The 9,921-nt window shown below is 36.9% G+C and overlaps 1 pseudogene; it reads left to right on the top strand.

Moving 5' to 3' along the window:
- The first annotated feature begins 345 nt into the window (after nucleotides 1-345).
- Nucleotides 346-7,723, top strand: LOC100729735 (zinc finger protein AEBP2-like; annotated as a pseudogene).
- The last annotated feature ends 2,198 nt before the right edge of the window (nucleotides 7,724-9,921 follow it).

Below are 9,921 nucleotides of genomic sequence, written 5' to 3'. Positions count from 1 at the left end.
TCCATTATTGCCTGCCATATCAAACTAAAAAATATAATAGCTAACCTAATTCCCATTTTAAAGGAAGATAGTCGCAAAATATTAAAATTGGTCATAAAATGTTAAAGAGAACTTGTTTTTTTTTTTTTTTTTTTTTTTTTTGAGACGGGTTCTCGCTATGCAGTTCAGGCTGGCCTTGAGCTCACTTTGTAGCCCAGGCTGTAGCCCAGGCTGGTCTCGAACTTGCAATGATCATCCCAAGTGCTGGGATTACAGGCATGAGCCACCACAACCGGCAGAGAACTTGTCTTTATAATTGAGTTATATAATACAGCAAGGGCTTTCAGTGAGAAAGTCAATACTTTCATGGAGATCTCAGCGCCTCATTTGACATTCCTTGGTATCGATGCTTGGGACATTCTTGGATCATTGGTAAATGTGCCTCAACTCAAGTTTCTAGGAAGAGTGGAGGTACGTAGTTAAATGTATCTTTGGTCTTTAACAAGCCACTTTAACTTGTAAACAGCAGAAACCTACTTAAAACTGCTGTTGCTGAGGTCCCCTACATGAAATGGTACAGTATTTAAATAAACCTACAGGCCTACTCCAGCTTCACTGAGCAAATCCTCCATTATGATTGTCATTTTATTTTTAATGTGAGTCAGTACTTCTGATCTGATTTGCTCTGTAGCCTCATTCATCTATTTTGTTACTTTTGCTGCTACCATTTGGGTAAATGACTTCTGATTTCCCCCACCTCAATGTATCGTGGATTTGCCCTGGGATTGCATTTTGCGTCTGCATTTTGTCACTGTCTATATTTTTAAAATTTGTTTCCTTGTTGATACTTGTAAATTGCTTTTGATAGGTAGCTTTATCACTGGTATCAAGACCTCCCTAGGAAACATGTATTCCTTAGAGAAGCCTTCTACATGTAGGCATTTCTTAGTCTTTGTGTCTGTCCAAGACCCTAACTTCCCAATTTATTAGGGATGAGAAACTGCTATTTGGCACAGCACCCAGTCCTTTGGTAATGAGTATGAGGCGATCACAGTGTTGTCCTAAAAGAGAAAATGACTGATTATAACAGGTGTGACACCCTGGCTAAAAGAATATGATTACAGTAACAACTGCATCAAGCACAGCCTAGAAAGCGACAAACTGTGGGTAACTATTAATTTGGTAGCTTTAATGATCAGAACAAGATCTATAGTTATATGGCAAAAATCCAACATAAATCAGGGACCTGCATGCCCTGAGTTTCCTCTTCATATCATGATTTTCCCCTGCAAGGGGAAATTTAAGAGGGCTACGGAAAAAATAGAGAAATAAATGAAGAGAAACACAGTAGAAGCAAGGCTGAAGGACAAAGACCTATCACCCATGCTTTGGGAAACTGTAGGAGATAGGAGAGAAAGAATTAAGAGCAAAGCAAAAGAATGTCAAAGAGGACCAGAAAAACTAGAGGAATGTTTACTCACATGAGACAAAAAATCAAACAGGACAGTTGAGGAAAGAGGGAAAGAGAAAGAGAGAGAGAGACAGAGAAAGAGACAGAGAGAGAAAGAGAGAGACAGAGAGAGAGACAGAGAGAGAGAGAGAGAGAGAGAGAGAGAGAAGACAAAATGAAACAAACGCCAAACATACAAACCTAAACCAAAACAACAACAACAAAAACAATAAGTAAATTTCTCCCGTGTTCACAATTCAGTGCTAGTGTCTAAGTTGGAGCCTGAACCCGTGCTGGGTAACCCTGACAAATCTGTGATAGGGTTAAGTGCTTGGCTTATCTTGGCCTCCAGATGACGGGGCTGGGGCCAGTCTTCAGACAGCAGCTCTGACCTCCCTCTGCAGCCTGCCCACATCTCCTTACCATGCATGTCTGTGCTTCTCTCCCCCATGGCTATGGTGCTCTTTGCTGCTGCTGTTGGCACAGCCCAAAGTTGGCCCTGAGTCCTGTTATCTAGAAACATGCTGTGGGAATTTGACTGTTTAAAGACCATCATGATTGGTAAAATAAATAAGAGTTCTCTGGCGGTACTTTATATTTTAAAGTGCTTGATATCCAAGTAAGATTATGATAGTTAAACCTACTGCTTCCACCTTATTATTAGTGCAACCAACCTTCTGGGTCTTCAGTCACTGAGGCATGGAAACCAAAGCTAAAAAATATTTACACAGACTTATCATCAGCTTTCCTTGTGTATCTTCTTTTGAGGAAAAAATATTTTTAGAATTTCTCAATTCTATAAAATAATGATCAGAAATATTTATTGACCAATTACTATGTGCTCAGCATCACAATGCATATTATACAAATGGTCTCATGTATGCTTCCTACTCTACAGGAGGGAAAATGAAGGTCCAGGAAAGTCACGTGACTCTTGAGATTGTACTGCTAGGTAAGTGCAGGATTCTGAGTTTAAGCTAGTTACCTAGTTCAAAGTTTTGACTGGTAGGCTAGGAGTGGTGGCACATGCCTTTAATCTTAGCACTCTGGGAGGCTGAGGCAGGAGGACTAAAATTTCAAACCTAACTGGCCCATCTGGCAACTTAGCAACACCTTGTCTCAAAAAAAATTAAAAAAAGGTGGGAGTGTAGCTTAGTAGGAAGACCCCGTGTTCTATCCCTAGCACTACCAAAAATGATCAAGTACTATAAAATATCTCTAATGCATGAAAGAAGCTAAAAAGGAAGATTACAATACCCAGCAGGACAAACTGCTACTTGGTGGTGTGAGTAGAATTGCTACTAGGAACCCAAAAGAGACACACAGGTTGTGCTGGCTGTTTCGAACATTCCTTTACTTTCACTGACTGGTGCCATATATACTCCACTGAACAAATGCTCTGCTGAGCACCTCTACCGTGACAGGAAGTAGCTTGGCCACTAGAAAATGGCAAGCAAGACAAGCACTGCTCCCATGTTCACACAACCTATGTATCCTCTTGAGATTAAATTCCTGGTAATATGAACCAACATAATTTAAATGGTCATAATCTAGAAACCAAGATTCTCATTTCTAAAAATAAGAATAATATGAAGAACACACAAATGATTCTGCATGGAAATGTTTATCATAAGAAATGTTTGTTGTAATATTGTTTGTAAAGGATGACAAATTTTAAACAACTGAAGGGTAGTAGGAGGAAATTAACTAGATAACTTAGATACATTGTTATATTGGAATAAAATAGATTCATATATTTTTAGATTTTTTATATCTTGAGCAAATATTTATATTATAATGTTAAATGAGACAAGAAAGCTGTAAAACAAGATTTAGAATGCTCTTTAGTACATAAATAATATACACACAGCATTATTTATACATGCTAGATTAAATGGAATGAAATTAACATTTTATAGGTCAAAATAATCAAATATAAGTACACTTATTTATGTGTTTGTTTATTTATTTTTGGTACTGGAGTCAACCTCACGACCTCACACTTGCCAAGCAGGCGCTTGTGCCACTGAGCCATGTCCCTAGCAGATGTCACTAATTTTAGAATGGAAAAAAACCCAGAGCAAATAAGCTAAATTATTAATGATGAGTTTTAAAAAATGTTTTATTTTAGTTTATTAGTCCATGTGTGTAGTACATAATGCTTGCATTTCTTGTAGGAAGGTGGTAAATGTACGTAGCACAACTTAATTCCTTATTTGCCTCCTTCCTCTCCTCCCCCCTCAACCCACCCTTTGATTCACTTTTTTGGTATGTGTTTGTGTTACATAACATTTACATTCCTTGTGTGGAGTTAGCACATTACATACCACTTCCCAATTCCTTTTTAAAGTTTATTTTTTACTGGTGCATATTTGCTCTTCATTCATTCATCTCAGGAGGGGTTACACGTATATACTAAAGCTGTTTACTTGTTTGGTTTTGTTTAACCCTGCTCCCCACCAGTTCCTGTAGCCCCTTCTTCATACTTACCGATATTATTCGTCTTAGCTCATGTTATGATGTATGTTACACCAATCAGGGTTATTAGGTTCCTGTGCTGGCATTTCTTTGTTCTTCCTGTTGTCTTCTCCCTCACCCCTCATTCTTTTTCCCTTGGATCACTTCTCTGTTGTAAGAGGTCCCTCCCCTTGTCCCTTTCTTTCCATCCTACATCATTTTCTTTGTTTGTACTTTGCTTCGCTCAAATGAGAGCTATCATGTGGTATTTAAGCTTTTGTGTCTGATTTGTCTTAACGTTATTTTTTCTAGTTTCATCCATTTTCCTATAAATGCCTCAAATTTGTCATTCTTTATAGCCCAGCAGTATTCCATTGTATATAGATACCACATTTTGTTTATCTAATAACCTACTTATGGATATACAGACTACTTCCAGGATTTAGCTGTTATACCAGTTCATTTTATAAATCTCTTATTCCTTTCCTCTCCTTCCATGTCTTGATCTTCTCACCCTTTGAGAATAATCTATCTCCCTCCTTCCTATTATCTTTTATTTTGCTCTTTATTTTTACTCTGGGTTTCTCAAAAAGGCAAAACCATGCAATATTTAAGCGTGTGTATCTGATTTATTTCATTTAACATAATAATCTGAATGTGCATCCATTTTGCTATGCAAATGACTCACGTCTATTTCTCTTTATGGCAGAGTAGTAATCTATAGTGTGTTAATACCACATTTTCTTTATCCATTCATCTGTTAGTGGATACATGGGCCACATCCAAGACTTACCCATTATGAATTGTGCTGCTATAAACATGGTTATTCATGTATCAATGTAATATGATATCTTTAAGTCTTTTGGTAAGATAGCCAGAAGGCAATAACTGGGCCAAATGGAATTTGTAGTTTTATTTTTTTGCGGAATCTCAACATTGATTTCCGTAGTAGTTGTATTAGTTTAAATTTTTATTAACCGTAAAAAAAAACCTTCCTTTTCCTCACAGTCTCTCAAACATTTATTGTTTGATTTCTAATTGATAACTATTCTTTATTGGGTCAGATTGAATGTCAGTGTTGTTTAACTTGCATTTCTCTAGTGACCAGTGATACTGAGCTTTTCTTGTTGGCCATTTGTATTTCTTCTGTGAAGTGTCTATTCATTTTGATTGCCTGATGAACATGTTTTGGGAGCAAGATTTTCATTCTCATCATTATATGTTTACATTTCCCATTTTTACCAATATATGAATGTTACAGCTTGTGTCTAGATGACAACCCAAAGTCTCATGCAGATGTAGAATCTAGAATGTGTAATTGATTTATGGTGCCATGCTAGGGTGAAGGGTGCTAGGACTGATTTGGAATGTACACTATCAGAGTTAAAAACTGACACGAATTACAAACTTATCAAAGCTTTAAGACTCAGGAATTTAACAGTGAGAAGTATTAAAGAAAACACAGGCCTGAGGGTTGAAAAGCCATTGTAATTTGAGAGATTTTGAGTGTTTCTTGAAGGTGAAGTCATCTTAAAAATATAATTCAAAAATTACAACTCCCCCATTTCCTTCATACCTACCCTTATTTCTTGTATCTTATCTCTGTCTCAGGAAATTTACAAGACTGCAGTCTCATAGAATGTATGAAAATATACTTGTTAAAATGTGTGCATGTCTGTGTGCATACATGCATATGTATGCAAGCTCTGTTTCTGTGGGTTTTGCATCCATGGATTGAATCATCTGTGGACTAAAAATGTTTTCTAAAAATATTACTTCTGTAGTGAAAATGTGTATATTTTTTCTTGTCAGTTTTCCTTAAACAATACAGTGCAACAAAAATTTGCATGGCATTTTTGTTATATTAGCTATTATAAGTGATTTATAGAGGACTATTAGCAAGAAGTCAACCAATAACAAATGCTGGTGGGGCTGTGAGGCTAAAGGAACCCTTCTCCACTGTTGGTAGTAGTGCAGACTTTTGTAACCACTGTGGAAATCAGTATAGAGAGTCCTCAAAACACTAAAACTAGAGGTTCCATTCGATTAAGCTATTTCCCTTCTCAGTATCTTCCCAATAAAATTAAAAGCATCATAACACAGCTATATATGCCCACCTACATTTATAGCAGCAGAGTTTGTAATAGCTAAATCTTGGAAATAGCCCAAATGCCCATCAATCAATAAATGGGTAAAGAAGATGTGTTTTTTTTAATACAGTGGAGTACTACTCAGCCATAAATAAGATAATCTTGAGATATTTCTAGGTAAATGAATGTACTTAAGACCATACTGTTAAGGGAAGTAAATCATATACAAATGTTTAAATATCTCTTGATTTCTCTGGTATGATAATTGAAAGTATAAAGACCCAAATGTAAAATGGATAGTATGAAATAGAAACTATTCAAATAAAGGAAACTAGGGAGAGGATCAGAGAAAGAAAGGAAGGGAAAAAGAATGAGAAAAAAATGGAAATAAGGCTTTTGGGGGAGGGAGAGGGGTTGAAGGGAGGGGAGGAGAAGAAAAAGAAACAAAATATATTATGCACAGTTACAAATTTCCTATGATGAATGTGATCATTGTGTATATCTAAAAATACCAATACAGTTGGTTAAAAATAAGTATTCAGTAAGTAGCGTCGTCTCCAGTGGCGGCATGAGGGCTGTGGGATGGGGGAGGCGGAAGCAGCGCGACCTCCTGGGCGGCGGCAGCCTGGAGATGTGGGGACGGGCCGCCCCTGAGCCGCGTGGACTCGGAGGACAGCATGAGCAGTACTATGATGGATGTAGACAGCAGTTTCCAGTGGGCGTTCAACTCCAGGCATGATGAATGCACAAGGAAGCACTTCTTCAAGCAAAAATATTGCCTATAATTGTTGCTGGGACCAGTGCCAGGCTTGCTTCAGCTCTAGCCAGATCTGGCAGATCACATCGTTCCATACGTGTAGATGGTCAGCGAGGAGGGCGTCTGTTTGCTTATGGAAAGGCTGTGAAGTGTGTAACACTCCCGCTCCCAGTCGGGGTTGGTCACAGACACACGCCGCCGCACGGGGGAGACAAGCCCTGCAAGCTGCTGTTGGTGGCTGCAGCGCCAGCTTTGTCTCAGGGAGCACTAGCTCGCCACGTACCCACGCACTGCAGGCCGCAGAACTCCGCAAAGGTTCCAGCCAGCCAAAGGCCAAAGCAGAATCTCCTTCTAAAGCTGGAATAAACAAAAGGAGGAAGTTAAGGAACAAAAGACACGCTCGTTACCACGACCGCGTGACTTCTTGGATGCACAAACACTGGATGCGATAAGACATCGAGCCACATGCTTTAACCTCAGCGCATATAGAAAGTTTAGGGAAGGACACAGTGTTGTTTTTCATAGTATTGTAATAGCTAAGAGAAAAGAGGATTCTGGGAAGATAAAACTTTTGCTACACTGGATGCCTGAAGACGTTCTGCCAGATGTGTGGGTGAATGAGAGTGAACGACATCAACTAAAAACTAAAGTAGTTCAGTTATCAAAGCTGCCCAAAGATACTGCGTTGCTTTTGGACCCAAACATATACAGAGCAATGCCGCCGAAGAGGTTGAAGAGAACTCTGATAAGAAAAGTGTTCAATTTGTATTTAAGCAAACAGCGAACGGCATTTGCAATCAACTAAAATTCGTCTATCGAATTAGGGCTGAAAGTCCCTGTTAAAGAGCGTTGCAGTGTCTGGTGGCGCCCTTTCAGGACTGGGACTTTCTCCTGGAGGGCAGTATGTTGGTATTTACCTGGATAACTCAATTTGTAAACGGTTTTTGAAAAACCTCTTTCAAATTGGAATAATCTTTGTATTTCATTTAAGCTATATGACTCTAATTTTTTTCTGAGGAAAGCATTTGGTTTTTGAATTTTTTTCATAATGTAAGAAAAATTGTATTTTTTAAAAAAGTATCTTCAAACTGAATCTTTTATGCACCAAAGTTGGTTTTAAAAAGGAAAATAAAAATCACTTTCTTGCTTGGTAAGCAAGAAGACATATGGAATTTTTTTTGACTTACAGAAATGGAAATATGTGTAACTTGTTAGTATTGTATCAAACAAATGTTCCATAGAGTTAATAGAACATTGCTTGTAAATAATCCAGCAGATTTGTAATATATTTTTATATTATGAAATGTACTGTAGATGTTTTTCTAGAGGCATGAAAGTTAAATGTATATATTATGGTAGAAATAATATTGAAGGATATTGTAATTCACTAGTGCTGCCAGAGGAATTGTTAATAAAGCACCTTCTTTAACAATAAATGTCTTTTGCAGACCTAAGGGACTATGTACTACTGTTAATATCTATAAGAACAAAACATATTGAACATCCTTCCAGAAAATCTTTGAGGGAGGACCTGTACCCATAATAGATTTATGGCACTCATTTCTGATAGTGACTGTGAAGTCAAGTTTTTTCCTTCCTGTTGGAAGGATGTATTGTAAGTATGTGGTTATATGCAGTCAAACTGCACAAAATACTCCTGATTGAGGAGTTTTCTCTTTACTACAGTGATATAAAACCAGCAGTTTTTACACTAAATTTTTAAAATAAATAATAGACAAAAGTATAGAATTAAATCTTTGGTTCCAAAGTGGGAAAGATTCCATGATGCATAAATCATTTCTCATTTGCTTTAAAACATAATAGAAATGATGGCAGACTTTATTCATTAACAGCGGGGTAAAGAGGTATATACATGAAATGGGTCAGAAAATTAAACGAAGTGCAAATAAAAGCACTGCTACTATAAGACATTCTGGAATGGTTGTTTAATAAGGGTATTATCCAATTGATCTGTAGCAAATGTGATTTTATTTTTTAAAAGAAAAGCAGTGTGCTTTCTTACTATTTTTTCTTTGCTTAAGCACTTCATCAATTGCTTTACTCTGTATCTGAAAAGTAATCTGCAATTTCCTTTGTTTTTAAATTTTGATTTGTTATAAAATTGCAAATAGAAGTGTTTCAGATATATAGTTTGTACCTGTATTTTATTTTATTGCTTCATGTTCGTGTAAGTCATTCTTAATTGACCGATGATTATAGACTTTGCTTGAGTATTTTTTTTAATAAAACAAAGCAAATCACATTTAAAAAAAAAGTATTCATGGAAACACATTTAATGTCCAATATATATCTTTTATACACTTTAAATAATCAAGAATACTTGAATTTATATTTAGCAACTGATAACTCAGATGTGAATATTTAAAAGCATTAATCCTACTTATATGTACTTATATGTTAATTTTAACAACTTTGATAGATGACTCATGAGAACCAAAGCATAGCATAGGTAATATTTATAAGATACATATGTATTATTTTTAACCAAGGAAAAACTTAAGTTATTATACCCAGAAAACAGTGCATTTATTAAAAAAAATTGCATTTATAAAAAAAAATTAGAGCACCATGAGTGTGCTGCTGCCGTGAGGAGACAGCCAATCCCAAGTCTTTTTCCATGAGTTGGTGTAATTCGCAGATGGTTGGGAAAGAGAACAAGAAGTCAACAAGAAGCAGTTGACTTGTGAACCAGTGCCATGCGTGGGCTACTGCAAGCAGGGGAATGGCCCCTTCCAGGATGTGGGCTGGGACACAAGTACACCCATCAATTCCCCACTCCTTAAACAACTGGCTGATCTAGAGAAACACAGGCTGTGGTGATAGCCATTGAGGTGAAATGCAATTTGACGCTTGTGTTGGAGTTTCACTGACTTTGCAAGTCTAGGGCCAGTCTTCTAATCATCTATTCAGAGGATAAAAGTACAGAGTGTGGCTTCTATGGGGATCTCCTTCTGAAGGTGGTAGTCATTGTTAATTCCCTATTATCTTGTTTTGAAGTCCTGCATCATTTTCATTGTTTTGTTGGGTTGAATTTTATTGTTTTGTTTTGTTATATCCAATGGCATGGGCAGACGTTTCAAAGACAGCAAGATATATTACGGTACCATTTTGGATTTACTGTTGTTTTGTTGTGAAGTCCTTTATTGCACTCATTGTTTTATTATTAT

The sequence above is a fragment of the Cavia porcellus genome, unplaced genomic scaffold (assembly GCF_034190915.1).
Source record: "Cavia porcellus strain 051 isolate PalLab524CR breed Dunkin Hartley unplaced genomic scaffold, mCavPor4.1 scaffold_28, whole genome shotgun sequence".
Taxonomy (NCBI): Eukaryota; Metazoa; Chordata; class Mammalia; order Rodentia; family Caviidae; genus Cavia; species Cavia porcellus.
This window is presented reverse-complemented; position numbering and strand designations above follow the sequence as displayed.